Consider the following 12,467-nt stretch of genomic DNA (forward strand, 5'->3'; position numbering starts at 1 on the left):
TTCTGTTCTGAATATCTGGAGCACTTCAAGTCTTAAACTAGGTTCTTGCTCCTCTTCTCCTCCTCCGTTAGTGAAAGTAGAGGGTAAGAATTAATTTTGGGCGAGTAAATGCTGAAAGTGAATGCTGAGCTTTTGCTGTTCCCCGGAGAACACTAATCTTGAACTGCTGTCCAGAAGAAAGGCTCTCTTCTTCAGCCTAGCCTTTGGAAATTGTGTGAATAAGAGGTGTGCAGATACCCCACAGGGAACCCATTCTGCACACAAGGGGTGAGGTGGACAAAGTCCCCCACTGAGTTTGGCTTCATTTTCAATGATCCTGTTACAAAACAAAAACAAAAACAAAAATTTAATTGTAAATCTTTTATTTTTTCTACGCTTTGATGGTTGCCTGCCAGAGATGCAATTCTGATTTCAGTAGGAGACACTTGATTGTCACCTCTCTCTCCACCCCTTGCATAGATAGGCATTGTTTCTGGTATCTCACTGTATTATGATTAATTGGTCTACGTGTCTGTCCCTCTCCAGCTGTGAGTTCCTGAAGGTCAGGGACAAAGTCTTCATCGTTTCTATTCAGGCCTAATATAGCTCTCTGATGAGTAGATACAGAAATCCAGAGGCAAGAATAAAAGAAATAGATGTGTCCACAGTATCATTTTGCATTGAGAAAAGTATCATATCAAAATGCCCTTCCTCCCATCCAGTTTATTCAATCCTTGACAGATGTCTTGGGCATCTACCATGTGCAGGCCCCATGTCTGTCATGGGGATGCAATGGTGAGCAAATAGATGTGGTGCTGGCTCTCGTGGAGTGTACAGTCTGATGGAGGAAGACAGACTTTATATAAATAACCACTTGAGTACCTAATTCCTAACATCACTAAAAGAGACAATGTAGGCAAAAATATGGAAATAAAAGATTTTAGCTGAAAACGCCAGGAAAATTGAAAGTTTTATCAGATTTTTGGATGTAACTCATGTTTTCTTCCTCTCTCCTCTCCTATCCTCCTGCAATAATTAAGGTTTTAAACTCAAGATTTCTATAGCAAAAATAGCATAAATTAATGTTCATTCTAGATATTTTACTGCTAGTTTTGGCTCAATTGCTAATGGCAAAACCCGTTTTTTGGTAAACACCCGTCTGATTTTCCCCAAAGGTGTTTCCCAATGGTCCTGATATTTAGTGAGTCAGAATCCTATCTTGCACGGAAGTTTTAGAGCTCTGAACAATTATCAACATCTATAATCGGAGTGTATGTTCTTGCACGTTAAGAATATGAAAGGACAGACAGAGAGAGAGGCAGAAAGTGAGAGCAGCAGTCATTTGCGCTGCCGTCCCAAGGCTGGGAGGACGACTCTTAGAAGCTTACGAAATAATTAAACACAGCCAGGCATAGTTTTTCTTTCTGGGCTCCAGATCTAAAAAAATAATGTAACTTTTAGTATTAGAAGGTGAACGTTGGAGGAGCAAACTGACCTTTTTGTTATAGTGAGACAACACACTACTAAGTTGATGTTTCATAGTCCCCTTTGAAATTTGTAGATACAAATTAGAAAAAAAAACACAAACCAGCATCCTTTTCTTTTCTTTTAGTTTTTCTCTTGTTTGCCTTTCTTCTTTCCCTTTTTTCCCTGAATGCTATCACGTGGACCTCTGAGTTGTGTTGCTAGTATTAATGATACACATGCTATTGACAGTAGCCAAGTGTGGAGGGGAGAGGGCACATGAAATGGTGTGATAATAATGGAAAATGCTTTTCACAGATATTTCATTTCTCAGGCCAAGGAAACTGCTAATAATCTGAAAAGGAAAGGCTTATTTACTACTGTTGCTATTCTTGATGAAAATATGATCTTTGGTCCTAGTCTGGTGTTGAATTACTTACCGTTTTAATAAAAATATGAGAGCTGAATTGGTAAGAATAAAGACAGCAAGTTAAGAAAGACGGAATGAAAGAAATGAAGAAAGCAAGTGTGGAACACTGCTGACAGCTTCACCACTAGAGTAGACCACTTCCTCAAATCAATGTCCCACCTGTGTTCATCTTGTCAGCCACAGATAACAGCCGACTAAGAACTGAGTAACAGAAGCAGAGAGCAGAACAGTAGTTACCAGGGGCGGGATGTGGGGAGGAGGGGCTGATGGTGGTCAGAGGGCACAAAGCTGCTGTTACGTAGGATGAATCAGTCTAGAGATCTGATGTACAGCGTGATGGCTTTCATTGATAACACTGCACCAACTACTGCAAATTCGCTAAGAGAGATTTCAGGTGCTCCTACCACACTTACACAAAAGGTCACGATGCAAGGAGATGATACATTAATTAGCTTGACTGTAGTAACCATTTCACTTTGTGTATGTATATCAAATCCTTCGTATTGTACACCTTAAATATATACATTTTTTGTTAAAAAAAAGAATCGTATGTAGGATGCACTTCATATGCCCTAAATCATGTATTCTCAACAGGGTAATATCATCCCCAAGGATGTGACAATTGGTTTGTGTGTGTGTGTACATGCAATATTAGTTTTAATGTATAAAGCGTTGATATATGTACGGTATATAAACAGATATACAGTATTTCTATGATATTAACATTTCATGGAGGGAGAGAGCGATTATAAAAAATGTCTAAAAATGTTCCTTAGAGGGAATGTGATAATGAAAACAAATGGTTGAGACACACTGCCCTTGATGGTATCTCTGTGCTGTGTAGAGATGATAATTTACTTTCGAGTGAAGTTACTTAATCTTAAAGAATTTGATATTTATGTTATAACATCAACTAGGAAATGACCACGATGGGATGAAGCCAAAATGGTAGCATAGCTAATAAAAGATGGATGAGCCTGAGGCAAATTGGTAGCTTCTCAATAGCCTTACTATAAATCCAACAAACTTGGGTCCAAACCGACTCTTTATATTGGCAAAAAAGGAGTGGTAGGAGGTAAATCATTTTGCTTATTTACAGAATCTTATGGACAGAATCTATAGTTTCATGTGTACATGTAGAGTAGACATTCTCTTAACTGACTCCCACTTAACTAACTTGCCAGATTAACAGAGGTTCTCCATACCCCTTGTCACGCATCCTGGCTGAGGTCCATGGCACTTGGAACACTCCAGGCAAGTCGGCTACTCACTGTTGTACCCTGCTTCTGTTCTCCCCAGCTGAGTTATATGCTCACCAAGAGTTCCCCAAACTGTTAATACTGTTTGCATTTGTTACTATACATAGTTATCAGTTAATGAAAGAGCAGGTAAGCCTACGAAAGTCAAAAGAAAGAGGATCATTGTTTTTACAAACACCAAGTGGAATGCTTTAGAAAGGGTCAGTAAGGAGAGTCAAAACTTTGAGTTGAGAACAAAGTGGAGGCATGCTTGTCCCCAATAGTGTTCAAATGCACAGACTGAGGAGGTGGAGCCTCAGATTTAGCGGGGATGGGGGTAGTGGGGGGATGTTGGTTTGCCAGAGGAGTGTGAAGGAGGGAGAGAAGGCCCAGGGAGTTAAAGGTGTGTGCGAGTTAGTGAGTATGGTGACGGATATTGGACTTTAAGCTGACTAAGGAGGAAAATGGAACGGGAAGGGTGTGAGAAACAGTGAAAAGATGGTAGACGTGGTCGACTGAAGGTGGTTGGGGTAAGAGTGAGAGTCACCTGAAATATCAGAGGTTGTAATTAGAGAACGGAATGCTTGCAATTGAGATTATGGGGGGGGGGGGGCAGCTAATGGTAATGACAGGATAGGACTGGGTGGCTGAAGTGTTATAGAGGACAACTCAATAGGGTGAACAAGAAGGGTAGGAGAGGCCAGCTTCTACTGGAAGGATATTGAAATCCCCAAGAATTACCCCAGGAAGAGGGTTGGAAGGAGACAGTGAAATGGCTCAAGGAATAGAGTGATGTGCGATTAGGTCATCGGCAAGTCAGTGAGCGCTAGAGGCATTCAGGGGATGGAAAACATCGTGAGCTGCCGTGGCTGGGAAGTGTCGTGGAGGAAGGGGGTCCCATCTGGGTGTCGAAGGCTAGAGAGTCAGGTAGGGACAGGCAGAGAGGACCGGGAAGGTGTTTCAGGTTGTGGGCCACAGAAGGAGTGTGGGGTGTTCCTGAGGCCGGTGAGTCTGGCAGGTGTGAAAGGTCTAGAATGCCAGACTGAGGACTTTTGTTTTTGCGCTTTTCACTTTTTCTGCAGAAAATTACTTACTGTTTGGCTGCTGCCTTTCAGAACTCTCTCAAAGTGCTAAACTGCTGCTCTCCTATGAGTCAGAATGCATTCTTGCATTGAAGTTTCGAGGCTGTGAGAAATTGCCTACCTTGTAAACACAGGTAAATAGTCAAACATATTAACATACAAAAGAGCAGATGGAAATAGATTAGGAAGGTAGAAGACAAAAATTGAGGCTGCACCTAAGTTCACTGGGGAGCTACATTTTCAGAAGCGCGTGTCTGGTAAACCTCAGAGTCTTTCTCTTTGAGCCCTGATCTTAGAACTCTTTATCTCAGAATGTCACCTCTTCAAATTCGTGATTTTTTTCCATAGCACTAAAAGTAAGCTAAGTTAATCCTGCCACTTCCACTTCCCTTTGACTTTCCATTCGTGATTTTTATAAAGCACAATCACAATTTTCTGATGTGAGAAGAGATTTGAACTACCATGAGAACCCGTATATATGGACAGTCTGCCCACGGTCTTCTATTTCTTTAGCTAGAACAACACGGGCAGGCAAAGTATCAGAAAGCTTCTAGATGAGGTGTAATCAGAATAACGGTAATTTTGGGGGATGAGACAAATGTTTAGTGACATCAGGCTATGCATGCCAAATGTGTCCATCTCCAAATGGGTCTTCTCATTACTCTTCATCAATTGTTCCAGTCAGGGTCCTGGTGGGAAAGAGATGGCACACTCAAAGGTTTCACTGAAGACACTGTAACAAAGGGACACTTTACAGTGGTGTGGGCAGGGCGAAAGGAACTTACAAAGATGATGAAGCTCCCAGGGAACTAGCAATGTTGGGGGCCATGACTGCTCCTAGGCCTGTAGGGATAAGGAGAATGAGTGGTGTTAGAGAACCCAGCATGAGCTGTAGCCACAGGACAGGGGCATCCAATAGGAGCTGTGGCCAAAAGTAGAGGAATGCAACCACTGCCCGAATCTGGCCAGCCAGGGAAGGAGCAGACAGAATAAATACCCTGGTCTCTCTCTCTTCCCACCCTCCAGTCTCCTCCTATCTGTGGAACCCAACTGGAAGCCGGAAGGCAAGAGAGCCCACATGATGCAGCCAAACTGGTCAACCCCTTGAGGTACAGCAAGGAAGAGAAAAGCTAGGAAGATCTGGAGAGGAAAAAGGAGAACAACCAGCACCCTAGTTTTTCAACTCTTCAGTTTCCTAGAAATTCAGGTACTTTTAGTTCTTTCCAAGAGGAATTTTATTAAAATTCTGAAAAATTAAAAATCTAAAAAAATTCTTTTTGTCATTAAGCCACTGTCAGCGTTTTGGAGAGGGCTCAATAAATAGAACATACTGTGGAATAATCCAAACGAATGGCAAGTGGAAGACAAAATATCCTGTTTATGATTGGTCAAGTTAGGTTAGAGCAAACAGCTTGATGAAAAGACCTATGCCTCTACCAAATGAGCCCAGAAAATTGAATTTGTTTTGTGTTATCAGCACAATTCATCAGTCTTCTCTAACCAGTCTCAGATGGTACCAAACCATGTGGGGAGAGCCTGTTCTTAGAGGAAAGTAGAGAATGTGTGCTTCCTTTGAGCAATTTGCCCTCTGCCTCCCCTTCCAGAGGAAGAGGAGGAGGAAAGAGGCAGGCATACCACCAGGGCAAAGCTGGAAGTGTAGAGTCCAGCATGTGCCCTCTGAGGGCAGGTCATGCCAAGAGGAAGATGGGTGAAGCTGGGCACACACATGCCTAGTTACTCTTCCCAGACTCACCCGGCAGAGCAGTCTCTCCACTGCCCTGGAGCAGAGTGAATCAGGGGCATTGGAGGGGACTGCCTCTTCTCCATCATGTTTTCTCATTCATTGGTTCATTCAACTTACATGCTTTCAGGAGTCAGGCACCCTATAGATGCCAGCAACGCAAAGATGAACAGGGTGCGATTTATCCCTAGATATGATAATAAGAACAGCCAGTGGTTACTGAGCATGTTCCTTAAGGTGGGATGTGTTTTTCATTCATTTCTCATGAAATAGTCATAGCCACCACATTAGACAGGTACTATTACTGGTTTCATTTTACAGCTGAAGGGACTGAGGCTTGGTAAGGTTAAGGGACTTGCTCAAAGTCATGGAAATTAGTTAGTGCAGAGCTAGGATTCGATTCTAGGCAGTTTGGCTCCAGAGCTGGTGTTCTTAACTCCTTCCCATGGCACAGGCCAGTGGTGGAGAGAGGCCTGTGAACGAATCATTACAGTGCAATGAATGAGGTAAGTGCTAATGGAGGGGTGTAACAGCGTGCTAAGGGAGCAGAGGAAGGAGTGACTGAACAGGCCTATGTGTACGACTTTTGTGCAATTTCCCTTGTCCATTGCCAGAAATTAACATAGTGGAGCCTCTTTAGGGTGTGCTTTACTATTACTATTTGTGGACTCAGATATGGCGCTCAATTCATGCTGCCCTGCTGCCCCTCCCAAGCATAACAGCACTTAGAATAATTTCTTCCTGACATCCTGGACCCGCTCCAAGAGTTCTGTTCCAGCTTTTGGATAAAGCAGAAACAGGAAGAGGATGTCCCAATGTTCCCTGACTAGAGACCTAAGTTGGAATGTGGAATAGTTTTGTGATTAAAATCGTTGTTGAGATTCTATCATCCTATACTATATACATGTGTGTGTCAATTATATATCAGCTAGGATGCGTGTGCTACGTAGAGTCACTAAAATCAGCTGTGAGATTGGTTAAATTTCTGTACTCTATAGTTTTTAGGGCTTGTGTCAAATGAAGATGATTTTCTCTTCATAAATTTTCTCACCCCAAAGACTTTTTTTGCTGTGACTTTGTCATAATTTTGTAGTAATATATCACATTTTCTGCTAATAATACAAAACAAATTCACTTTTCTGTTTCATTCCTACAGGTAGGAATTGTTTCAATTTGACACCCTTTCTCACAGCTTATCTTTGAGAAATGGAACATCCATACCTTTGGTTTTTATATCACTTGATACCAGAGTAGGTCTCATTAAGCTAATACGACCAGACTGGATATTGTACACAGGTGCTGCCTGCTGCCGCCAAGTGATGGCCTATTCATGCCAGGATATTAAGCACATCCTGCAGTTCAGTGTAAACACCAGGTGGGATTCTAATCCATTCAGCACAGAGCCCCTCATTTTTTTCTTCTTAATGAATGAAAATCTCTGGGAAGTCCCTGCTCAAGAATTTTTCGAAGCTTTTGAAGTCAGCGAGTCTCCAAAATGACCCAAGAAGAGAAACCTTAATTACTCCCAAACCTCCCCATCCACAACCCATTTCTTGGAGTGACTTCAGAATCTCGCAGAGAAGTTCCGAGTTAACATGGAGCCCCTTCCTTGGGCCAGGTCGCTGTTTCAGGGGTTCAGGGTTGGAGAAATCCTCTCTCCTTTCCAAAGTTGAAACTGCCTGGGAGCTTTGCACCCCTGACTCATTGCTACATTATTCTCCTCCTAGGGCTATAGAGAAGACAAAGTGAGATAAGATAATGCTCACGACAGTGGGCTAACTTCTGGGTCTTAAGTAATTGAAGCAGTGTCTTTGGTCTGCAGAATAAACGGTGACACTACTCAGACCCAACCAGAGCCATCATCAGGGGAATTTCCCAGGAAGAGGGACAGCCCTGCTAACTGATCTGGCCAGATACCACCACACAAAGGTGCATGGGCACTGTCGCTCCACTCCCCTGGCCTCTCATTCTGTAGGCATACCAGTATAGCCTGCTGGCACAGGTGGTCTGATAAATGGAGTAATTTTGGAGGAGGGCACAGGGCACTAGCTTTGCAGGAAAAGAGACTGTGTCTTCTGATAATGTATCTATCATCAAAGGAATCATCTGAAAATTGACAATTGTGGCAAACCAGGGACCGTCTCCTACTATGGACTGTCTTTTTTTTTTTACAGCATCAGAATCCTCAACATACAGCTGAGAACAGCCTGAAGCTCTTTGGTCAGGCGACAAAGTTTTGGCCAACGGGATATAAGCAAAAGTGATGCCATTTCTGGGTTGTGCCCTTAAAGGGAAGAGGCAGGCCCTCCCGTTCTCCATCTTACCTTCTGGTTGGCTGGACTGTGAGTGTGAGGGTAATCCATCGTGGACCTCATGGGTCCAAGGATGACAGGGCTACGTGATAGCAGGCGTGTGGGTCTCTGAGCCTCCAGCTGCCACTCCAGTCCTGGACCACTCACTCACAGACTGTTATATGAGGGAGGAAAAACCATCTATTGTGTTTACACCACTACTATTTGGGGTTTCTGTCAAAATAGTCAAGGCTTTATCCTAAGTCAGTGACTTGGGATTTCAGTAGGTGGAGTCAGTTTTAGTTGAGCACATTTCCTTGTTAACCTAATGTATCTGTTTCCACAGGTGACATTACTCCTCTCAGAGCTCTGTACCTTCCATTTAGGGTGCTGCATTTTGGGGGCTACTCAGAGAAAGAAAGGGCTGTGAAATTAGGCCTCAGCTAGAATAGGGATTTGAGATCTAGACTTTTCACTTAGACTCAAAAATCCTGCCCACAGCTGTCACTCCAAACACTGCCCTATTTCTCTGGCACTCCCTATGATTGACGTCTGTAAGAGCAGGAGTGCTTTCTCAGACATGACTACAGTGTTTGAACTTGTTGCTAGGACATCTATGGAATTTCCATATTCTATCCCAGGAAAGAAATCTAATTTTTCTTTGATGCCACATTCTTCTTTAGCCAGAAATACAAGGAAACCACTGTTTGCTGTGGCATTTTGGCAGAACTCTGAAGTGTGGCCCGGATCTGGGAACCCACAAGCCAAGAATAAGGCACCATTTACGTACAAAATTGTTGAATTTGGGTAGAAACTAGGTTCAGCTATGCTTGTGAGGCCACTGTCTTGCAGGGTCAGAAAGAGCTTATTTTTCAAGCAAGTGTGTTTCACTGTTTACTGGCGACTACCAAAATAATTATTTCCTGTGTGGGTCACTGAGAGTGAGGTAATCCCAAGGAAAATGTTCCATTGTGCTTACTGGGCTGGGCGGTGCAGCGGCTCCAGACCTTCCCTTAAAGCAGCAGTCTTCGTGTTGGATGGGAAAGTCTGGTTCCTGTGTCCCTTGGAGGGAGATTCATCTTCTAGTTGATACTTTCAGGATCTTGTGAGAGATGGCAAATGTGAATGTACACACACACATACACATTAACACCTCTGTAGGTGCCCTTATCATGTGGTTCATTTAAACAGTTTTATAGATGTTTTAGAAAGAGAATGTATACATGAGCCGAGATGTAATGCTGTCTGCTCCTATCAATGTAAAAGCAGAAACTTACCTGGTACAAGTTGTTATTGGTTTACCTGTCTGTATTGAGCCACTTGAGGGCATGCTTCATTTGCCTTTGTCTTCCCAGCCCATATAATGGGCCCATCACTGAGTGTGATGCTCATTGATCATCTGTGGATGAAATGTACGGCTTGCAAAGGAGGTGGATTCCAGGGAGGGGACTACTACTCCAAAACGGAGTTCCCTGGTACTGTGACACTGAGATGAGCAAGTTTGCCAGGAGTGCCTGGCCAGCCAGGACTGGAGCATCTCTGAGGTGCCAAACTCCATGGTCCCAGAGGTTAAACAACTCTGTGCTTCCTACCGCCGTCCTCCCTGGAGTCAGAGAAGTAGGCACAGAATTATCCACACCAGTTGGTAGATCCTGGCACAGCAAGTAGAGTGAACTGTGGCAGCTGGATCAACAGGTGGCAGACGACCAAACTAGGCCAAATGGGATTTCACTTCTGGTCCATAAAGCAGAATGCTTTTGAATATACCCTATCTGATACTTCATCCTGTCTTACCTTCCTTTGCTCTGGAATAGATGCTTACTGTGTACATTACAGAGTATAAAAGGGAATGTTTGTTACTGATTAATCCACTCACCAATTTTTATTGAGTGCCTGCTATGTGCTAGGCATTGTATTGGTGCTGGGGTGCAGAGACGAACAAGCCAGATGTGGTCCCTGCCCTCAAGAGAGTTAACCTCTAATGGAAGAGATAGACAAAAACACAACAAATATATAGAATAATTATAAATTGTGACCATTTAAGAAAAATCAACTGGATATTGAGATAGGGAATAAAAGAAGTAGGTACCCAACTTACATAAAGTGGTCAGAAATGACTGTCAGAAGAAGGAGCAAGCCTTGGGGATAGTGAAGGGGAAGGACGTTCCAGACAGAGGAAAGAGCTCATGTGAAGGACCTGACGCCTAAAAGAAACTGATGTTTTAGAGAATAAAAAACCAAGGCTCATGGGACTGCAGCAGAGTGGTGAGTGGGAGAGTGTGCCTTAACGGGCAGACGTCCTCCAGGGATTTCTGGATTTATTGTCAAGGACAGAATATCACATGGAGGATGCGGCATGCTTGCAGAGTGGTCAAGGGACTTGGCATCATTATCCAGAGCAAGATGTCTGAGCTTAGACGTGGTCCTTCCACTGTGTGTTGCAAGTCTCGTCTCAGCTACCACGTGTCCCACCCTACTGAGTACCAGTGAGCAGAATGGAAAGTTGGAATTCATCTCAGGTGCAGGAGAAAAACAAGCACAGGTGGAACAGTAGAGCTTATGGTTCTGGCCCAGGTATCAGGCCCCAGGGAGAAAACTGTGGCTGAGAGCGGCCATCCACCCCGAGGCGGTGTTTGGAACTGGAGGCTAAAGAGAACACTGATTTTGAGGTCTAAAATGTTATTTGTACTTTCTGCTCCTTGATCTTTCAGGATATAAGACATCTGGGAAGTGTTCTTTATGGGTGTCATTAAGATGCTATCAGATTCCAGTTGAGACTACAGGGCATGCAGTGCTTGGTGTGTGTGTGTGTGTGTGCGCGCGCACGCGTGTGTGTGTGTATGCGTGTGAGTGTTCCACATGCAGGTAGATGAGATGCTGATGGCAGCAGATGGTCTGGCTTACTTAGGGGTTCTTAACCAGGGGTCTGATGTGATCTTGGGCAGGAAAAAAATTACTTCTTTATTTTCACTAATCTCTCTAACTGAAATTTAGCATTTCAACAATATATTTAGGTAACAAACCACAGTAATTTTAGCAATGCCTGTGACTTGGTCATCAGTTGAAATCACAGGTATTTTCACGTCACATCATAGTTGCTGCAGTCATCTCAAAACATCACTTATGCCTATCATGACTTCAGAATTACAGTGGTTATCACACCATCGCTGGATCTTGTTATGTAATGTGTTAATAAAGTGCATTTATTACTATACCGTGTTTTTAAAAATATTAGAAAACTGCATATGATACTTCTGGTTTTCTTTGAAATCTTATGCATTATATTTTTTGCACTTCAAAATATGGTTGTGAGAAGGAGTTTTTAGGCTTCTAGAATGCCAAAGGGGTCCCTGATACCAAAAAGGTTAAGAACTGCCGGACTTAATGGACACAGCCGTGCCAGTTGGATGTAATAGGAACATTGGGGACAAAACATCCACGTTTGCTTTCATGTGAGACATTTTTGCGTTCTGACTGAGCAGAAAAAGGGAGGAGGCCATAAGTCCTTGTCAACCCCACGTTTGTGCAGAAACACATGCATATTTTTATCCAGCTTGTAGATCAGTTCAGAGACTGAATTTCTGAGAAATGAAAACATCTGGAGAGACTCAAGAGAGAGAAGAGAGAAAATGCCCACAGTCTGGGGTACAAAGCGTGCATTTCCACAAACGCTTCCTAGGTAGAGATCTGGGAAAAGAATAGACATAATTTTCTCAAAACTCTGACTTCCGGGGCTGGAGAAAGTCCGTTCAGCCAGCCTGAGCCTTCCCCGTTTCCTTGGGCTGTCGTCCCAGAGTCCTCAGAGATGACATCTGTAAGCACAATGAAGATCATTAGTCAGTCTGCCACCTCCCTGCTTAGCCACCTGATGGGTGATATTTTTAGGGAGTCTAATGTCTTAGCAGAGACACAGTACCAATAGCAAGCCCTGAGAAGTCCATTTGGTTTCCCAAAAGTCTGAGGTGGCCCCCAGAGGTAAGAAATACCTTGAGGCTCCTCTCTGAAATTAAAATGCTTCTATTTCTGCATCTTGAAGGGAGGGGAAGGAGAGGGAAAAAGAGATGTTTGCTCACTTTTTCAGAGATTTTAGAAGTCAAATTTAAAGCTTAGGAGGTCATTCCTACCCCACCCCCCAAACTGAATGATGGTTTCTGAAAATGCCTCTCCCGTTGATTCACATGGTCTAGTGGAAGCTTGTCCTGAAACGATGGTTTTACGAAATGATGGTTTCATGGCAGAGGG

This window comes from Ceratotherium simum, chromosome 9, assembly GCF_057802395.1.
Source record: "Ceratotherium simum simum isolate JZ-2026a chromosome 9, ASM5780239v1, whole genome shotgun sequence".
Lineage (NCBI taxonomy): Eukaryota > Metazoa > Chordata > Mammalia > Perissodactyla > Rhinocerotidae > Ceratotherium > Ceratotherium simum.